Source organism: Camelus bactrianus, chromosome 24 (assembly GCF_048773025.1).
Source record: "Camelus bactrianus isolate YW-2024 breed Bactrian camel chromosome 24, ASM4877302v1, whole genome shotgun sequence".
Classification (NCBI taxonomy): domain Eukaryota; kingdom Metazoa; phylum Chordata; class Mammalia; order Artiodactyla; family Camelidae; genus Camelus; species Camelus bactrianus.
Window position 1 is genome coordinate 13,756,215 of NC_133562.1, and position 19,194 is coordinate 13,775,408.

Below are 19,194 nucleotides of genomic sequence, written 5' to 3' on the forward strand. Positions count from 1 at the left end.
GAACTGTCAAAGCTCTGATATTTCATCCTACTTGCAAACTGACAAGTTAGCTGACCACAGTTTAATGAGTGAGATGATTAGGTAAGAGAAGAGAACTTTATTACTTTTTATTATTCTCTCCATGAGGGCAGGGATTTTTGAATATACATTACACCTATACACTATCTATCTATCTATCTATCTATCTATCTATCTATCTATCATCTATCTATCATCTCAGTATAGATATTCATTTACTCCCAGCACGTTGAACAGTGCTGTGCACATAGAAGGAATTCAGTAAATACGTGTTAAATGCACTTCAGCTGTAATTTGGAGTGGTTGATTGGCTATGAGAGATGGTTACCCAGTATGCAGTCTTGTTAGTCTTTTTCAGTAGCTGTCAGAATCTGCAGAGAATCCTCCAAGCTCTGGTAGGCAGTATCAGCCTAGCTGTTTTCAGGCTGAAAACTGTTGTTTCACCTTTTAATATGTGGATTTTATTTAATTTATTTGTTTTTGTTTCAATGGCCAGCATTGTCATGTTCAAAGACACTTTAGTTAAAACTTTCCAGACATTAAACCCCCAGCCACCAGGGAGAAAGAGCTGTAGTTACCTGGCTGAAGGGAGTTGGAGAGAGGTTCTAGGTGCCTAATAACTTTCTAATACAAATTCTTAACCAGTGCACTTGTTTCCTGCCCCTCGCTCACCCCAAATCAAGTGTAAAAGTTCTCGCTGCTTCCCAGTCTTGAGCTACCCAGGGTCCTGAAGAACCATAGGCTTCCTCTGAGGCTCCTGTACCCACCTTCCTTAAAAACTCCTGGGGGTCAGCTTTGCCCTTTCTTCTAAGTCAGCTGTCACTCATCAGTCTACATTCCAGCATTCAAAATTGCATTGTCTTCTTCCTAATGTTTACTTCTTTCCCTTGTCTTTGTTCTGGTGGATTTATACCTATAAAAATATCTTGATAGTTCTCTCAGTGAGATTTTGAGAAAGAACAGATGCTAATATGTGAGTTCAAATCACTATGTTTAATAAGCTTCTGATCTTTCCATTACAGTAAGTGCTTGACTCTGCCTGCTGATGGGGGTGAGAGGGATGATAAGAAAAAAATTTAATTTCATGAAAAATGATTATGAGTTAATTAGCATATCAGGGCTTTCTAGACGGAGGGAAACTGATGGGCAGAAATGTGAGCATTTCATAATTTGTTTAAGAAAAGCCAATGCATTCTGGGACACTAATGTCATTTGTTTGATTAAAATCAAATTATCTTACATTAGCAAAGTTCCTGACAAAGTTTATATATCAGAAAAACCTGGGGGAGATTTTTTTAAAGCACAAAAAGCCTAGGTTCTACTCTAAAGCCTTATATTAGAATATCCAGGGTCAGTCTAAAATTTTTAAAAGCATCACAAGCTCATCTAATGTATAAAATTATCAAGAACTGTTCAACTAGAGCAACTGAGTGAAACAGAGTAAAGTGTAGTGACATAAGTTGAAAATCATTTTTATGTGTGATTGACAAATGAGACAAAATGACAAAGTGAGACATTTATATATCACTTATTCATTCCATAAATGTTTTTTAAAAAATCTTACTATATTCCCAATTGTAAATAAACTCATTTTAAAGTGGGGGACTGTTACACCCGTTAGTGTAAAATGGTCAGGACTACACTGTCTGTGACAAACCAAAGGGACACAAATATTTCCTTGTAGGTCTACGATGTGTTCTTTTATCCTGAATTCCAAAATAATAGTAAAACACAAGAACTTGGCTGGATATTGTAGCAAAAGAATGAAGTTGAGCCAAGATCTCAAGGAGGCCCTGACCCCTATAAGAAATCTCTCCCTTAACTCACTCAGGGCACACAGTGTGGAGGACAAAGTGATACCTTAGCTTTTAACACTGATACACCCATCCAGCAATAACTGGATAGGCATCGTTTTCTAGTCTAAAATTACTGTCTTGGACCAAGGACAGGTAGAAGCAGGGTTTTTATAAGGGTAATTTTTGTTGTGGAGAGAATCTTCCTTCCACCTCCATTTTTCCCTGCCGAGGGATATCTATTATGGTTCCCAGTCACCATGTCTCTGTTAATGAATCTGCTTCCCACACTGCATGAGTTTGAGTCAAGAGCTAGACATCTGTGCCCTTAATGAGCGATTTTAAAAACACAAGTACAGAAAATAGCAAAACTTACTATAGTCCTGTTGAGAGTTCAGTTAACCTACTCCATAATACTGCTGCCTCAGTATCCATTTTGTGTGGCTAGTGGCCTGCAGGGACCTTGAACTGACACTGGCCTCTCCCACGAATGCATGTTCTGGAAACAACCCACAGAGTCACAACTAAATGTAAGTTCCTGATAGGAGTCCCCCAGTGCCCATTGTGGTGACAGCGTCTTCTGCCCCCCGTTCCTTCTCCTTGTGCCACTTAGATAAGACTCCCTTGGAGACGACCAAAACCCCACTTTTCTTGGTTTGAATTGACCAATCTCAGCTTAACCTGGAAACCCCAGAGCCCTTAACCTGTGGGCTTGAATAAAGGCATGCGCCCAGGTACTGCTACTCACTCTCTGTCTGTCCCCTACCTTGACCACCCTATGTGACCCCTCAAGGCAGGCTGTGTATCTCCTCTAGGACCTGGGAGTAATAATCTGCTCTATTTCAGTTCTATTTCAGTTTCCCTGTGGTCTTTTGTTGAACCTACCCTTCACCATCTTGGGGGTTCTGCCTATTAAATGTTACTTTAGCAAAGTCACAAGTCCTCAATGGAAAAGCAGTCATAATTTAAATGGGTAATTTGGCTGATTTTTTTAAGAGGAAGCAAACAATAGATCCTAATGCTGCAGTGAGTATTGGTTCAGCATATTTCATTCGTTGCTTTTGTGAAAAGCAAATTTGCACAACAACGGATGAAGTTCCATGTTAACCAGTCAAGTCAGAGAAACAATCAACCAAGTCAGAGGAACGTGTAGAAACATGAGCAGAGCTGTTTCCTTGGAGCCTGTCGGTATGGCAGTGTGACTAGAGTGACTCAAAATCATACGTCCTTCTAGTTTTAGCCATATTCAATCAGTGGTTGAATTCCTCAGCCAAAATCTACAGCCAGACTTATTTGCGAATTCAGCTGTGTGTAGGGCCAGATAAAGACAATTAAAGCACATTTATTCCTTTAGGGTGCCTTTCTGGTAATCTAGTAAGGTCTATATTAACCAAACAGTTGTGAAATCTTTATTCTGACTCACAACTATGCACACTGGGATGGATCCAAGTCCTCAACTAGCTCTTGAAAATATCTCTATCTCTATCTATCTATCTATCTATCATCTATTTTTTTTTTTTTAGTGAAAAACTGCATGCTTAATAAAAATAAATCGGGAAAAACATCAGTGAGCCTTGCCCGTCTCTGGTTAACAATAGCACTCAATGATCACTAACACTTATGTAGGGCTTATTGTATCAGCCTTCTTCTCAAATAGATCAGTTTTGTAAAATGACCTTGAAAGTAAAAGATCTGAATATTGATTTATCAATAATTGCCAATGCCTATATACTCTTTGGAAAGGCTTTCTGTTTTCCCAATTTGAGAAAAAATGAATTTGCAAGATCCTTATTGATATTACCCCATGTCTCTTTCCAGCTTCATCCTTACATATGCCATCAATCACTCCCCTCCATCTAGATTGCAAATACTTTTATACGCTTATACACTCTATTTTCTCTCTGTCTCTTTTTTTCTTTGTTAGAACACCCTTTGTCCTCCTCTTCCCACGGATAAGTTTAATTCATTTTTAATTCCATGAATATCACTTCCTAGGAAAATCTTTATGTACTGCTGAAGACATGGCATATCTTTACAAAATGCTTGTTCAATGAATATAAGAATGATAAATTGCTCCCACTTTCCGATATTTAACTTGATTTTCTCTTGTCCTTTTTCAGAGCCTAGAATTTCTGTAGTATTACTAAGAATACTATTGGTTTGTTCTTGTTCCAGTGTGTGATTATTTGTGTCAGTCTGTGGTGTTTATTTTCTATTATATTTACCATTGCCTTTAACCAGATATTTTCCCAAGATCTCCCTCTGACTCCATTTTTTCCACTATTAATTGATAATTTAATATCCAATATATGCCATTTCTAATATTTTAGTCTCATAGTCTTTGAAATATTGTAATCAAATGATACCTCCCACAACATTTCAAGTCTTCATCACTATTTTCTGTATTCCACTCTGACCACAGATTTCCAGCTATCTCCTGCAGTAATTTCATACATATTTGTGGTGGTTAATTTTATGTGTCAACTTGACTAGACCAGGGGATGCCCAGGTATCTGGTTAAACGTTATTTCTGAATGTGTCTGTGAAAATGTTTCTGGAAGAGATTAGCATTTGAATTGGTGGACTGAATAAAGCAGATAGCCGTCTGCAGTGTAGGTGGGCATCATACAATCCACTGAGAGTCCGATTAGAACAAAAAGGCGGAAGAAAGTTGAATTCACTCTCTGTCTGACTGTTGAACTAAAATATCCATTTTTTCCCTGCCCTTAGGTCTCCTGGTTCTCAGGCCCTTCAGGCTCAGAGTGGAATCTACACCATTGGCTCTGGCTTTCAAGCCTTCCAACTGTATCACCAGACTTCCTGGATCTCCAGTTTGCAAATGGCAGATCAGCCTCCATGACCATGTAAGTAAATGGCTTTAATAAATCTCTGTATTAATTTAATAATCTCCAGTGGATTAATAAATCCCCTATTGGCTGTGTCTCTCTGGAAAACCGTGGTTATTACATATATGATGCCCCGCTACCAAAAATAATTATAGTAATAGTAAAAATTTCTATTCATTGGTTATTTTCTGTGAGTCCGGCATGGTACTAAGTGCTTTACAGACAGCATCTCCTTAGGTGCTAGCCCTGCAGGTTAGAATACAGGACCTGTAGGGAAACGGAGGGTATCCATCTCATTCAATATTGTGTGTGCAATGAAGAGTGTAGTACCTGATTCACATGTTTTGCTCTATTAAACATTTATTAAAGAAATGATTGGGAGTTATTAAGCCCATTTACAGATGAAGAAAAAGAGCCACAAATATATTATATTATTTGTTCAAAGCCAGTTACTCAGTGACACATGTGTAATTCAAAGTGAAGTATATCTGATTCCATATTACACTCTTGAATATTATTATAAATTACTTTTCTCTCATCTTATCACCTGTTTCCTAAGTCAGTAAGTCCACTTTAACCTACATCTCCTTCTCTATCTAACCATGATCTCATTACTTTAATTATTCTCTCATTGAAATTTTTAATTTCTCCTTGTCCAATGAATGTTCATAGGATAAATGAGGAAATCAACAGAGACCTTTATGTCATTCTAAGAATGCATAAAAATCTCACTCTGTAAGACAAGTGATATAAACTGTTTAATCTGCTAGTTAATGATTAATTAATTATTATGTTTAATGCTTTAAACACATCATAGCACAGCAGTATGCAAAGCATGGTGGTGAAATTTGCAGATCAGGAGAGACAATGTGAAAAGATGTCACCACCTGAACTATTTCCTGGTTTATGAAAAGTGTGCAAATAATATTGTAAATGATTCTAGAGATTCTCATTGTACAGCGAGAAGATGCTCTGAAAAACTTCAAGAGCTTTGACAATACTTTTGGTTCAGAGGATGCAGTGTTTATTGGACACTGTCATAAATTTTTGAATGGCCAGTATACTGACACATTTAGCATTTCACCCACATTAGCCAGCATAAGGACTGTATTTATGATGTGATTACCTTAAATATTCGACATCATAACAGTGTCAAAGGCAGCAAAACACCCACAACATTAAACTGTGCACCTGATTGTTAGTTTTATGTTCTAATACCTAAATACTGATGTAGAGATTTTGTAGGTATGATTAAATAATCAACTGACTTTAAGTAAGGGAGATTATCCTAGATAAACTGGGTGAGCCTGATCCAATCAGTTGACAGGCTGTAAGGGCAAAACTGAGGCTTTCCTTAAGAGGAAATTTTACCTATGGATAGTAGCTTCCATTTCCCTGTCCCCAAGAATTCCAGCTTGCCTTTCCCAGAGGCCTGCCCTATAAATTACAGACTTGCTTTGCCAGCCCTTGCAATCTCATAAGTCTATTCCTTGCAATAAATCTCTTAATATAAATATCCTACAACTTCTGTTTCTGTGGTAGAACCCTGATTGATACAAAGTCATATGCTTTTGTGATAAAAATGATGGAGTGATGTGTGTTTGTGTGTGTGTGTGTGTATTCTTATTCAGAGTGTTCATCATCCTGAAAAATTATTAACAAAGCTTTTCTGTTTTATAAAGTTCAGGGCTGGGCTATGAGCTAGGGTAAATATAAATTTAGTCCTCTTATCTCCATAATACACACAAGTTGAGGGTTTGTCAATATTCCAGTAGAGTCTTTTGAACATTTATCAGTCAGCATTGGCAGTTTTGACAGGCTAACTACTTGCTGAATACCAAATGTGGAAGCTCTAAGCCATCATTTTTAGAGAGGTTACTACTCTGAAATGATTATTATTTAAGATAACTTCCTCCATATATTTAATTCAGACTCTCCACCATCTCAGTTGTGAAGTGCTTTGGTGCAAATTTTACCTATATGCACTATATGTAATATTAATGATTTTAATAAGTAGATCTTTGTAGTCAAAGGATATTTGATTATTTTAAATACATCAAGGTATGAGAGGCACCACAGCCCATTTATGTTAATGTCATATTAATGCTTTAACATTTCAAATGGAAGCTTTTACAGAATTTGATGATGATCTTAAATTATTTCTCCAAAATCCTTTTCAAAGGTCATTATAAACCAAAATCCAAATAATGTCCAGCTTTTTTAATAATGAAGGGATATGGTTTTTTTTTTTTTTTTTTTTGGTCTAAGAGTAGAAAAACTTACAGCAACTTTTATTGAAAAGAGAGTTGTAGAAAAATAGACAAGAGAACTGCAGACACACATACACACATACACAGAATGGAACTATTTCTACATCATTACATATGCATAGGCTTGATTCACCCTTGTTATGAGTTTGTATTCTTAAGCGAAAGATGAGAATAAACTCATCAGCTAGCGAAAAAGTGCATTTGCATGATATCAAGTCCTATAACTCATTAGAGTTTTTCTAATCAACTCATCTGAATAAGATATGATGATGATGATGATGATGATGATGATGATGATGATGATGAAAATGAAGATATAAGAGAGCAATAACTATTTTTGCATAGCATGGCTAGTCTATAAGAGTACAGTCCAATTAGATGGAACGGAAACATTTACCCCATATGATTTATTTATCTACACAGCTGCACGATGTCGATGAGAATCAGAAATGCCAATTTTATTGTTTCTTCACAATTTTAGGACTGCCTCTGGTGACTGGAACCCCAGTCTGATTTTCCTCCAAGAAGCTAGGATTAAATGTACTCAAGAATACAGTGAAAACACAATGGAGGGTTTCTCAGCAGAATTCAGAACTATATTCATTTATGAATAACTGTATACTAAAATTATATTGGTATCTTTTATAAAGGAGGAAAGAAAAAAGCTAATTAATGAAAAAATATACTCAAAACAGTAACAAATGTTCCTAATAAAAATCAGTATGAATTACTAGACTATGCAATGAAAAACTTTTAAAAAATATATAGTTGCATGGAAAGTATATACAAAATTTTTTGGAAAGATACCTCTATTTAAATCAGTATCAATTGCCATGCTTTAAAACCAGAAGTCTACAAGATTCTAAGTATTTGAAATAGAAAATTATGATAAACATCTACATCACAATGATCACTCAGATTCTAAGTCTATGCTATGTCTTATTATATTAAAACTAAGTTTAATGAACAGGCAAAAGAATAAACTAATTTGAATAATCAGACAGAAGCAGTTATGTTTTTCTTTTTTAAAAGCATAGTCATGTTTACCTCATTATCTCCTGCCCCTCAAAAGGAAGCAATAAATTCAGCGATTTGCATGGATAGACAGGTAGGAGGATGACAGAATGGGTGAGGAGGAAGAGTTGAGGTGGACTACAAGCTCAACTGGTAGAGTTATTATTTTTAACAATTGTAAATATACTTCTTTCAGTTATTTTTATTGAGATGATTATTAATTTACCTGCAGTTGTATGAAGTAGTACAGAGTTTCTATGTACTCTTTACCTGGTTACCTCCAGTGAGGTCTCCTACAAAACTATAGTGTGATATCATAACCAGGATAAGGACATTGATAAAGTCGAGATAAGAACAGTTACATCACCATAAGGATTCTTGTGTCACCGTTTCATAGCCACATCCGACTCATGTACCACAGTCTCTAACCTCTGGCAACCACTAATATGTTCTGCATTTCTATAATTTTGCCATTTCATGAATATTCTATAAATAGAATCATGGAATAAACACAACTGTATCATGGTATACTATCTTTTTTATAATTTTCTGTATTTGCTAGCACTTTGTTTAAGATATTTATGTTCAGAAGTGGTATAGGTCTGTAATTTTCATTTTTTTATTAGTTCTTATTTGATTTTGATTTTGATATGAAGGTTTTATTATTCTCATAAAATACTTTGGAAGTGCTTTCTGATTTTCTCTACTCTAAAAATGGTTGTATAAATTGAGCTTATCTGTTTATTTAATACTTAGTAGAACTCTCTAAAACCATTTAGGGAGCACTAAAATTTAGATGTGCTTTCTTTAATGGTTATGATTCTTTTGGGTTTTCTATTTCTTTTACAGTCAATTCTGATATATTTCATATTTCTACAAATATAATTCTCCAAATAATTTTCAACATTTATTGGCATAAAAATATCCATTAGTTCCTCTTACTAACTATAAAACTTCGCATTGTGATATAACACACATGCAGAGAAGTATATAAAACATAAAATATGGTTTAATAATTTCTCAACAAATAAACACTTGTATATGAATATAACCCACATAAAAATAAAGAACATTTCTACCACCTCAGAAGCCCAATACATACTACTTAACATGCTAAATCCGCCTTCATAGGAAAGTTTATTACTCTGAATTTTATGATAATCAGTTATTTTTTCCCTTACACACTTAATACCTAATTAAGAATTATTAATCATTATAGTTTAGTGATGCCTATTTTTGAGCTTTATATAAATGTGTTTATACTGTATTGTTCATCTCTGGCTTCTTCTGTTCAATATTACTTTTGGACAATTTAATTGTATTTTGGAGTACTGTAGTATTTTATTCATTTTTGATTCTATACAGGAGCCCATTGTATGATTTTGGATAATTTATCAATTCAAATATTGATCACAGTTTGATGGTTTATTTTTCACAGTAATTGACTATTTTGTGTCAAGAATTAAGTTGATTCCTAATTTGGTCACTTACTAGTTGTTTGGCTTTAACTGGTCACATAATTTTTCTAAGTTATTCTGTAAAATTTGAAAGCAACACTTATTTCAGTTCATATTGATTAAATAAGATACTCATAATGTAAAATCATCTTCCTTTCCATTATTATAATGTAGTGTCCTCCTTTATGTACTCATTGATAAAGTATATCATCTTTTGAAGAATTTTAGAGTATTTTCTCCCTATAATCTAACTTTTAAAATATATGTATTAATATAATGTTTGGTGCATAAAGCAATCTGGAATATAATATAATCCTCACCTATCTCCATTTTAAGTATAATTTTTCAAATGACTGCAAAATAAACCACACTTTTTTTTTCATGACTTTTCAGTTTTGCTAGAATATGAAAATTAAATGCTTTAAAATATTTTTTCTCCTTTGGAGTCTCCAGATACACAAATTTTCAAATCTTTTCTCAGTTTTGTAATCTATTTTTCTATAATTAATTTTACATATCTAACTCTGAACAGTTTTCCTTTCTTTGGGAGTCCCTATGTGCCTGAAAATCTCTGTCAGTCCACTTCTTCTCAGTCACAAAAAACAGACACGTAATCAGTAAAAATGCTATACAGTCTAGGTAAATGCCGCTTCAAGACTAGTGTTCCAGGTCTAGAGTGACCACGTAACTCAGTTTGCCTGGTATAATGCCCAGTTATATCTGTTGTCCTGGGGTTATTATTAATAGCCCTTTTATTACCCAAATTTCCCAGTTTGAGCAATAAATTACAGGGTTTCCCTAACTCTTCTTCCTTCTGACTAATTTGCTAGTGGAAACCTACAATTTCACTGCTAAGGTGAAATGGCTCCTTTTTCCTATGTTCCTGACAGATTTAAACAGGTCCTCTTGCTGTATGAAATAAGTCTGTAGTAATAATTGTTATATATATTCTAACACATTAAGAAATAATTAAGTTCTTCAAGAATATTATGAGATAGGTCAGTAGGTGTTACTAATTTGCATTATCCATGTTTAGAAAAAAAACGAGTCACAGAGGAGCTGAGTGACTATTGCCCTAGTTCAAAGTAAAAGAAAACTCAAATCCTGAGTCCTGATTTTTCGTTCATTGCTCTTTCTACTAAAGATCAAGCGGCAAATATAACATTTGGAAATAATTGGCTGAAAGAATAGTCATTGTGCAGATTTGGGGTGAAAGCTACTCTCAAAGAAAAAAGGAAAAATATTCTCACTCATAAATCCTAGTTGCATAAATTATATTTGGTAGGACAAAAAGAATTATCAGTACTTTTTCATTTCTTGTACCTCATGCCATAATGAAAGACGTGTATCCCCCTATTATGCTTCTTTGGGTTCCAGAGTTAGTATATGATACTCTTGGGAGTATTGCACCCATCAGTACAGTGCATGATGTGAAAGATTGCCAGCTTTAAATAGGCCCTAAAGAAGAAATGGGTTAGAGAACACACCCAGTGTTGCTTAGCAACTTCCTCAGGAGCTTCCCTGGGTGAAATCTACTCACTTGGGACTGAGACCAAGGATTGCCCTTATGCTGGTTTACTGTGTCCCCTACTTCGTGCTTCTGAGGTCTGTATGTGATAAATCTTGTGACTCTCGTTCCTTTATGTGGGTGTATGAAAACTGCACCTTCAATCAAAACAACCCCATGGTTTTATTTCCCCAAAGGAGGAGCTAAGATGCTGAGGAAGATCCTGCCAACCCTGTGTGGGTGGCTGGTGCCCCCTCATTTGTCAAGTCACACTCTGCATATTCTTAATTCAATACACCAGCTCCAGCTTCTCAACACATTTGGTTTGGTTTATGAATTTAAGCAACAAGTGGACACTAGCTGCACTACAGCCTCACACATGGTTGACCTTAAAATTAAGCTGTGAAGAAAAATTCTCTCTAACAGTAGAGTTTAGGAGGTGCAGTTGTTTTCCATTTTGTGTGGAAAGAGAAGTGGCCTGGCTTATTGGCAGTGAGGAATGGTCTGGTCAGAAGTCTGGCAGGAGACAAATTGGGAGAACAGACAAGAAGGTCTTGGGGTAGAAAAAAGTAGAGGGACATGTGGAAATGGGGGGAGGAGAATGTGAAAATTTCTGTACCACATGTTAATGCCTACCAGAAATCATTTTTCATGGAAAAATCACTAAACAACCACATAGACAGAATGGCTCAATCATTCAAAGTTACCTAGCCTCTGTCATTGGCCACCATATTGCTGGAACAATGAAGTATGAACAGAGTGATCACAGTGACAGAGATGGAGACTATTATTGAGTCCACAGCCATGAGATCTTACTTGATGTAGCTACTATGGTGGGCAAAGGTCCAACCTGCCAGCAACAAGGACCTGTGATGAGCCCGATAAAGAAGCGAAGCTGGGTAGCACAAGGTGTGAATTATAGCGGACATGGAATACCTTATCTAGATTCTCTTTTAAGAAAGGATCTGTTGCCCTAGATGAACGAAGTGCTGACAGAGATAGCCTCCAACCGTCACTAACTTCAGGAATAATTTCAGTTGCAGAGAACAGCTTTCTTCATCACCCCACCACTATAAACACCAAATCCTCTGTCTTATCACACCCTCACTGAGTGACCCAGATCCAATAAATGTGATTATAAAGGCGCATCCATTTCTTCCTAGTGAAGAACAATTTTGACAGTCAGTTTTAGCTCCAGATCGCCCCATGATCTTGGCCAAAATTATTGTTGGGTTTGCATTGCAAGTTATCTGTCCAGTCCTGCTTCCTTCCCATTCCTTCCACAATGGTTGATTCCAAGGACACTCCTCAATAAACATCCTGCAACTAAATTCCATCTAAGAATCTGCTTCCTAGAGATACCAACATACTACAAGGGTATAATGAGGAGACTATACAATTTGGAGACCTGCAGAGTTGAGTTTACAATCCACTGGCTCCCCATACTGTGGACAAGTTAGTTAACCCTTGTAGACCTTGGTTTCCACATATAACACTTTCTATCATGCATTTTTTTGAAACAAAATAGTAACTCCATTCTATGCATTGTGATATAGGAGGAATTGTCTCAGTTATCTCCAATTTTGGATTGAATCTCAGGTATTGCACTTATGACCATCTTGCTTAAATATGTTTGCACATATACAATGTATTGGAGTTTAACTAATTCCTTATACTCTTTAGGAGATACTACTGATGTAATATTTTTAAAGCATTCATATAAAGTGGCTATGCCTTGAGCCGCCTTCTCTCATGGCTGTGTGATAAAAATCCAGCACAGAAGAAACTTTCTTATCTTTCCAGTAAATTGATTTACACATAAGCTAAAAAAGAGAAGGAAAAAAATGAGTGGAAGTATTTACAATTCAAATACTGTCATCCAAATGCATATTAAAATAAATGACTTTCGGGTAATGTTAATGAACCAAAAGTAATTCAGTTACACAAGTTGAAAGGCTGGAATATTCATATCAATTATTGATGAGTTCTACACTTCAAACTAAGTTGTTTCATTGCAAGTTAAGAGACAAAAGCTAGTATCATCTTTTAGCTAGACTAAATTGGCTTTCATTATCCTCAGAGTACCCAGACGTGCAAATAACTTGTAGTTTCAGGGTGCAATCATCTTAAAGGATTTTGTTTAAAATTTTTCCTTCTTTTGAATTCGTGCCAATTTATGTCTGTATCACTCCTTTGTTGACTAATCAGATGACATTAACTACTGTCGACTGGTTTTTGTTTTTATTTTTTCAGTCTTTCTATTATTATTTAACTTGTCATGTATTTAGCCTTTATCTTCCAGGCAAAATTGTAAGCTTACTGAAGACAAAGGCAGAATTTTATATTTCCTTGATTATAATGCTATAGACAATAACACAACTACTTTTTTGAAAGAAAATCTTATCTTGATTTTACTCATAATTGGTCATAATTAGTTGAGATATTAGTCTTCAACATCTTAAGTAAAACATGCCCATATATGATTAATCAGATTTTAGATTATAGAAGCAAAAATGAGGTCATAAATTCCCAGTTGGGAATAGTAAAATCAACTGACTCTTTCCTTAGTAAACCTATATTTCAAAAGATAAGATGATTCTTACTGGTGAGACTCTTCAGTGGTACAGTTGATACACCACATACACATTAGAAATAAATACAAAAATTAGATGCTGAGAGAGTGTAACGTACAGAAAATAGCATATTGATACCCTCCTACAATGGAAGAGACATCAAATCTCATAAATACTGGAAAAAAAAGAAGCAGCTCTGATTTAAAAGCCCCCGTTAGGGAGGGTGTTTGTCAGATTTCAGATTTTCAGGTCATTGAGCAAAAACTAAGTAATTCTTGAAGGAAAAAATAAATAGAATGTGTCCCAAAATAAATTATAGTAATGCATTAATTTTAAAAAAGAATAATTTAGCCTTTGAATTACAATTAAGTTGAAAATTCAATTCTGATTTTTCCTGAAAAAAAGTATTCATGTGAAAAATATTGTCTATTAAGTAAAAGAAAACAGAGCAAAATAAAACTGATCTTTGACAAATCAAAATGATTCTGAATACATTACTGATAAATATGATCATTGTGAAGCTTTCGTTTCAAAACTAGGATTTTAACCTTCCATTATAGCTGTTAGCATAGCGTGTTTATTGGTTGAAGAGAACATACCTTCACATTTACTCCATACATTCTGATTATTAAAAAATGAGTTGCTGCCTATAGGTTTTTATTTTTCTTTCTTTCCTGAAATTGAATACATTTTAGTGTTAAAACACCGTTGCAATCCCATCACTCTGTGTATCATACTTCGGGAGGCTCCAGGAGTAAACACATCAGTGAAACAAAGGCAATATGATTACTGCCTAGAAGGTAATATTAGCATCTTGACATAAAGAATTTATTTCTACTTTAAAAAAATACATTATTATCTGTTATAGACAGCAATGTCTGAAAGTGGAGAAATTTGAAAAGAACTTCCATTGCATTGGAACTTATACATTATCTCAGGGACTATAAAGGAGCTGACAGAGGAGGAAAGGAAGGTACATTCTTATGTGAGATGAATGCGCAAACACAGTGATATGAGGCTGCACATCACAGTATTCAGCAGATAAAGGTACAATGACTTGTCTTCAAAAGCTGGCTGTATTACAGAGAACAGTCAGGTCATTAATGTGACCATTTTAGTTTCAGGTTTACACAGGTGGGAGCTCATGACATATTCACTGAAAATTAAATGGGAATAGAGTTGGATTATATAACCACTGAGAGGAGAGATCCAGCCAGTGGCACACACACCTCTTTGGGAGGAGCTCCCTAAACCAGCATTTAAAATAAGAGGGTGTGGTCAGATTTCCAGCCATTTGAGAAAGGTAGAAATTTTGGCTAACTTTATTTTTTTTAAGCTTGCATAAAAAAAGAATAAGCACTGAATATATAACTTCCAAACTATAAAAGAAAAACATTTACCCATCAAAAAGAATTCAGTAAAAGAAAAGTTAAAGGAAAGTTAAAAGAGAAATGTCAGAATAAATTGAAAATAGAAAATAATGTAGGGGAAAGAGTTCAAATAAATAAGTGATCACAGTAAATATAAAGTAACCTAAGTTGCCAGTTAAAAGACAGATATTCTAACATTGACTCTTAAAAGGAATAGCAATATAATTAAAAAAAATAAACATTATACAATGATTAAAAAAAGTTGAAAATAAAATATGAGAACAAATACATCAGGACAAAATCAACCTAAAAATGCACTGTTGGTAAGTTCTTATAAAATATACTTTAGGGGATAATAGTAAGGGTATAAGAAAAAAACCCTTAAATTCACCACGATTATATAAAACACTGTAACCTGGTTGAGCATACTAATCTATTCTCAAATATATAAGGAAAAAAACTGGCAGGGTTACATGTATAGATGGACAAATCCAGCATGATAAAATCCCTTTAACATCCCCATTTCACTAATTGATAGGTAAAGTGGACACATACGGGCAAAATTGTAGGATTTTAATAGATTTGATAGACTTAATTGACAAATTGGTTTAAAAGACATGGGTATCTGTACATTAATCCTAGCAATTTACAGAATTCATACCCTTCTCAAGCATACAAGAAACGTTTATGAGAAAGTAAAGCAATCTCTAGGTCTTAAAGCAAGTCTGAAAATCTTTCCTAAATCAATCATGTAAGCCATGTTTTGTATTCCACTGTAAGTATTTTTAAATGAAATAAAGAGATAACTGAAATTGTAAACAATCTGTATAAGGATAGGGTTAACTTGTAGTTGGTCTCTGACAGAGAACTGTGTTTATCCAGAAGCCTGCTACTAACTCTTGGCAAAAGCAGGGATAATATGTTCTAGCCGGTGATTTAAAATATGCCATATAAACTTCAATACCCCCTTGAAGTCACTCTGTAATAATTTCTCTGTATTATTTACTGAAAACATACAGACTAAATTTTTTGCCCCTGGTTTAACGCTGTTCCCTAGCCTGATTTTATGACTAGTGAGGCACAAAAGACCCTCAGTAAATTTGCACCTTGGCTTGTGAGTTATCTTTGTACGTGTCTTGTTGGTTAACAATCTGAAGAGAGAGCCTCCTGTGCAACTGAGAAAGGACTCTGGGAGCTGTGCCTGGGGGTTGTTGGGCCTCTCTTTGTTTACCTGCTGTACTGTCACCTTTATTAAAAGCCTGTGTGAGTGTGCTCAGTGAAGGTTTACAGGCCCTTTCAGTGATCCCACTTTTATTACGGCAGTTGGTGCTGTGAGCACAATGACATAAAGGAGGCACAAATGAGGTTAAATGAAGGGGAAAAGATGACAGTTATTCAGGAAAAAAGGAAACAAAAATAAAAGGTATAAAGAAAACCTTCAGGCAATTAAACTGGGTGGAAATGTCCAGATGATTCATTAAAAATTGCCTGAAAAAGAAGGTGATAGATGAAGTAGGTGCCAAAATTTTAATGGATCACTGTAAGTGAATAGATGATCCGGCTACTCCATCAACCCCTCACACTAGAAAAAGACCACAACTGATCCTTTCAGATCGTCTTAGGTTTGATAAATACTAACAATCGGATAACAACCCTAAGAGAGATCTGCAGTCCCTGGGACCAGGGCTGATTAAAACGGTATGATATAGAGAAGAGAATTATGATTCTGAGAAATAGGATGGTCTTGTGCAATCTCCAGCAGGGAAATCAAGGTTGTCTGTATTAGTATGAGCAAAGTAGCCGGGGTAATGAAGATACCTTTATAGGGATTGTTAGACACCAGTGTCCCTGGGATCAGCACCTGGGCCATACTCACAAGTAACAAAAATGAAAAAAAAAATTCCATAGATGAGTCTGACTCCATTATAAAGCTATCAGAACTAACAAATGAATTCAGTAAAACTGCAGAACAAGAATCAACAGACAATCAGTTGTGTTTCCTGTATACGGACAACAAACTATCTAAAGAGGTAATAAAGAAAATCCCCTTTAAAATAGCATCAAAAAAGAATAAAATACTGGGGAATAAATTTAACCAAAGAGGTGAAAGACCTGTACTTAAAATTATAAAATGTTGATTAAATGAGCAGACAAAACAAATAGAAAGATATCCCAGTTTCATGAATTAGAAGAATTAGTATTGTTAAAATATATTATTAAAATAAAAAATGGACCAGGTAACACTAAAGCTACCCCAAAGGGCACCACACCTGAGAGTAAGCCAGCATGAAATACAAGTGCATTTGACCACCTTTAAAAAAAGATAAGATCAGATAAACCAGATTATACTGTATAGCACAGGGAAATATACACAAGATCTTGTGGTAGCTCACAGCGCAAAATAAATGTGACAATGAATATGTGTATGTTCATGTATAACTGAAAAATTGTGCTCTACACTGGAATTTGACACAACATTCTAAAATGACTATAACTCAATAAAAAATGTTTAGAAAAAGATAGTATCAGTTGCAAATACATATTCTAATTAAAACTAGAATTTATTTTGTGCTGATAAGAATATAATTTCTTATATTATTTCTGAAGGCAAAATAACCACGCATAGCAAAAGTCATAAAAATGTGCATTCTTTTGACTAACCAATTTTCATCAATCAATATTTGATTAGATAGGTCAAGAAAACAAAAGAGAATGCACAACAAATGTCATAAAATAAGAAATGATCAAATCAATTTGCAGTTTTTCTGTCAGTAGACTGTTTATTCAAAAGCAATATGAAAGATCAACATCTTGAGCAAAGATTTTGGTCAGAGATAGTTCTGAAATGAGGCAGTTAAATATAACCTTAAATACAGACAAAAGTAGATCTTCTTAAATCTCATTAGAATCTTATTTATAGGAATAGACCAGTGTGTCTGACCTTTCTAGCAAAACATGTCATATTTAAAATAAAATACTGAAAAATTGTCTACACAACATATAATGTAGGGAGTAATCTTTTGCAGGAAGTAACCTAATTTAGGAATAAGAAAGATTTTGTTTATTTCCACAACGAAATTTTAATAACTCATCTATTTTATATATATAAAAGCATTTAAATAGCCTTTTAGTTAGTTCAGTTAGGGGGTTAGTTAGGATAACATTATTTGCTTTATTTCCATTATTTCAATATTCAAACAGAAACTAAAAATATCTTAAAGAATATGAAATGTAACTGCAGATAAAAAAGAGTTTAGCAAAGAGAGAACATAGTAGCAGATAGAGATTTTTAAAGTCATTGATATATATGTGTCAATGGTTTTGAATCAGATAAAAATATAATATTTTTGGAAAAACATCAATTACCAATATAACATTAAAAAGAAAAAGAAACTTGAACAACATTGGAGCAATTGAATAGCAATATTTTATTACTGGTTTAAAATATATCTAGGCCATGCAATTTGCAGATTTACTAATTTTTGAAGAACAGAGACTGTCCATATTGTTAAAAAGTTTTTCTTGGGCATACAAATGTAAGAAAAACCATGTGAAGTATTTTATGGCTTTTATTGACTTCATAAAAAGTGGTAAACAGTACAAGAAAAGATAATTGGAGAGCAATGTTACATTTGAATGTACGAGCTGAAATGCTGAATAAAATCATCTTTATTAATAAGCTAGTATATTGCTAGGTTTATTGAAGGAGAGCAAGGATATTTTTGCATTAGAAAATACTATAAATACAAGTTCTCTCTTAGCAATTGATTATTAAAAATAATATCGTAAGAGGTTCATCAAAATGTTTGATAGAATTAATAATCAGTTCATCTTTTAAATCTCAGCAAACAACAAATGCAAGGGGATTCCCTTAACCTCGTGAAGTTTATGTACCAAAATCTTACTTTAATCATCATATAGATGTCAAACTTTTAAAAAATTTCAAGAAGAAACTGAACAAAGATAAGTATGACCTCTGTTTCCCAGTTATTTCATATTGAACTGAAAATTCTGGTGGCTAGCCAGTTAAATAAGATAGAGAAACAGAAATATGAGATAAACTATTTTAAAGGAAGACAAAATCATAGCTATTTGCAAACTCTGATTGTCTACAGGGAAACTTAAGACAATCTGTAAATCATTAGAACCAACAAGAACACTCAGCAAATTTGTTTTATTCAAGATCACAATCTATAAAAACAAAAAAAACAGTAGTAAAAAAAATGCTTCATTCACAATATCCACATAAACTAAAATATTAAGCAGGGAAGTTGCTGGTAGATATATGCAAGTTCTTTGTGAATTAAGAGATTATAAACTATTGAAAAACACAAAAGAAGCTCTGA

The 19,194-nt window shown here is 34.3% G+C and overlaps 1 long non-coding RNA gene across 1 annotated transcript in view; it reads left to right on the plus strand.

Moving 5' to 3' along the window:
- The window catches only part of LOC123614461 (uncharacterized), a 218,159-nt gene that overhangs the window by 54,025 nt on the left and 144,940 nt on the right, over window positions 1-19,194 (plus strand). Inside the window, exon 2 of the long non-coding RNA XR_012502062.1 lies at window positions 4,542-4,675. This is a non-coding gene — a long non-coding RNA (uncharacterized LOC123614461). The remainder of the gene's footprint in view (window positions 1-4,541; window positions 4,676-19,194) is intronic.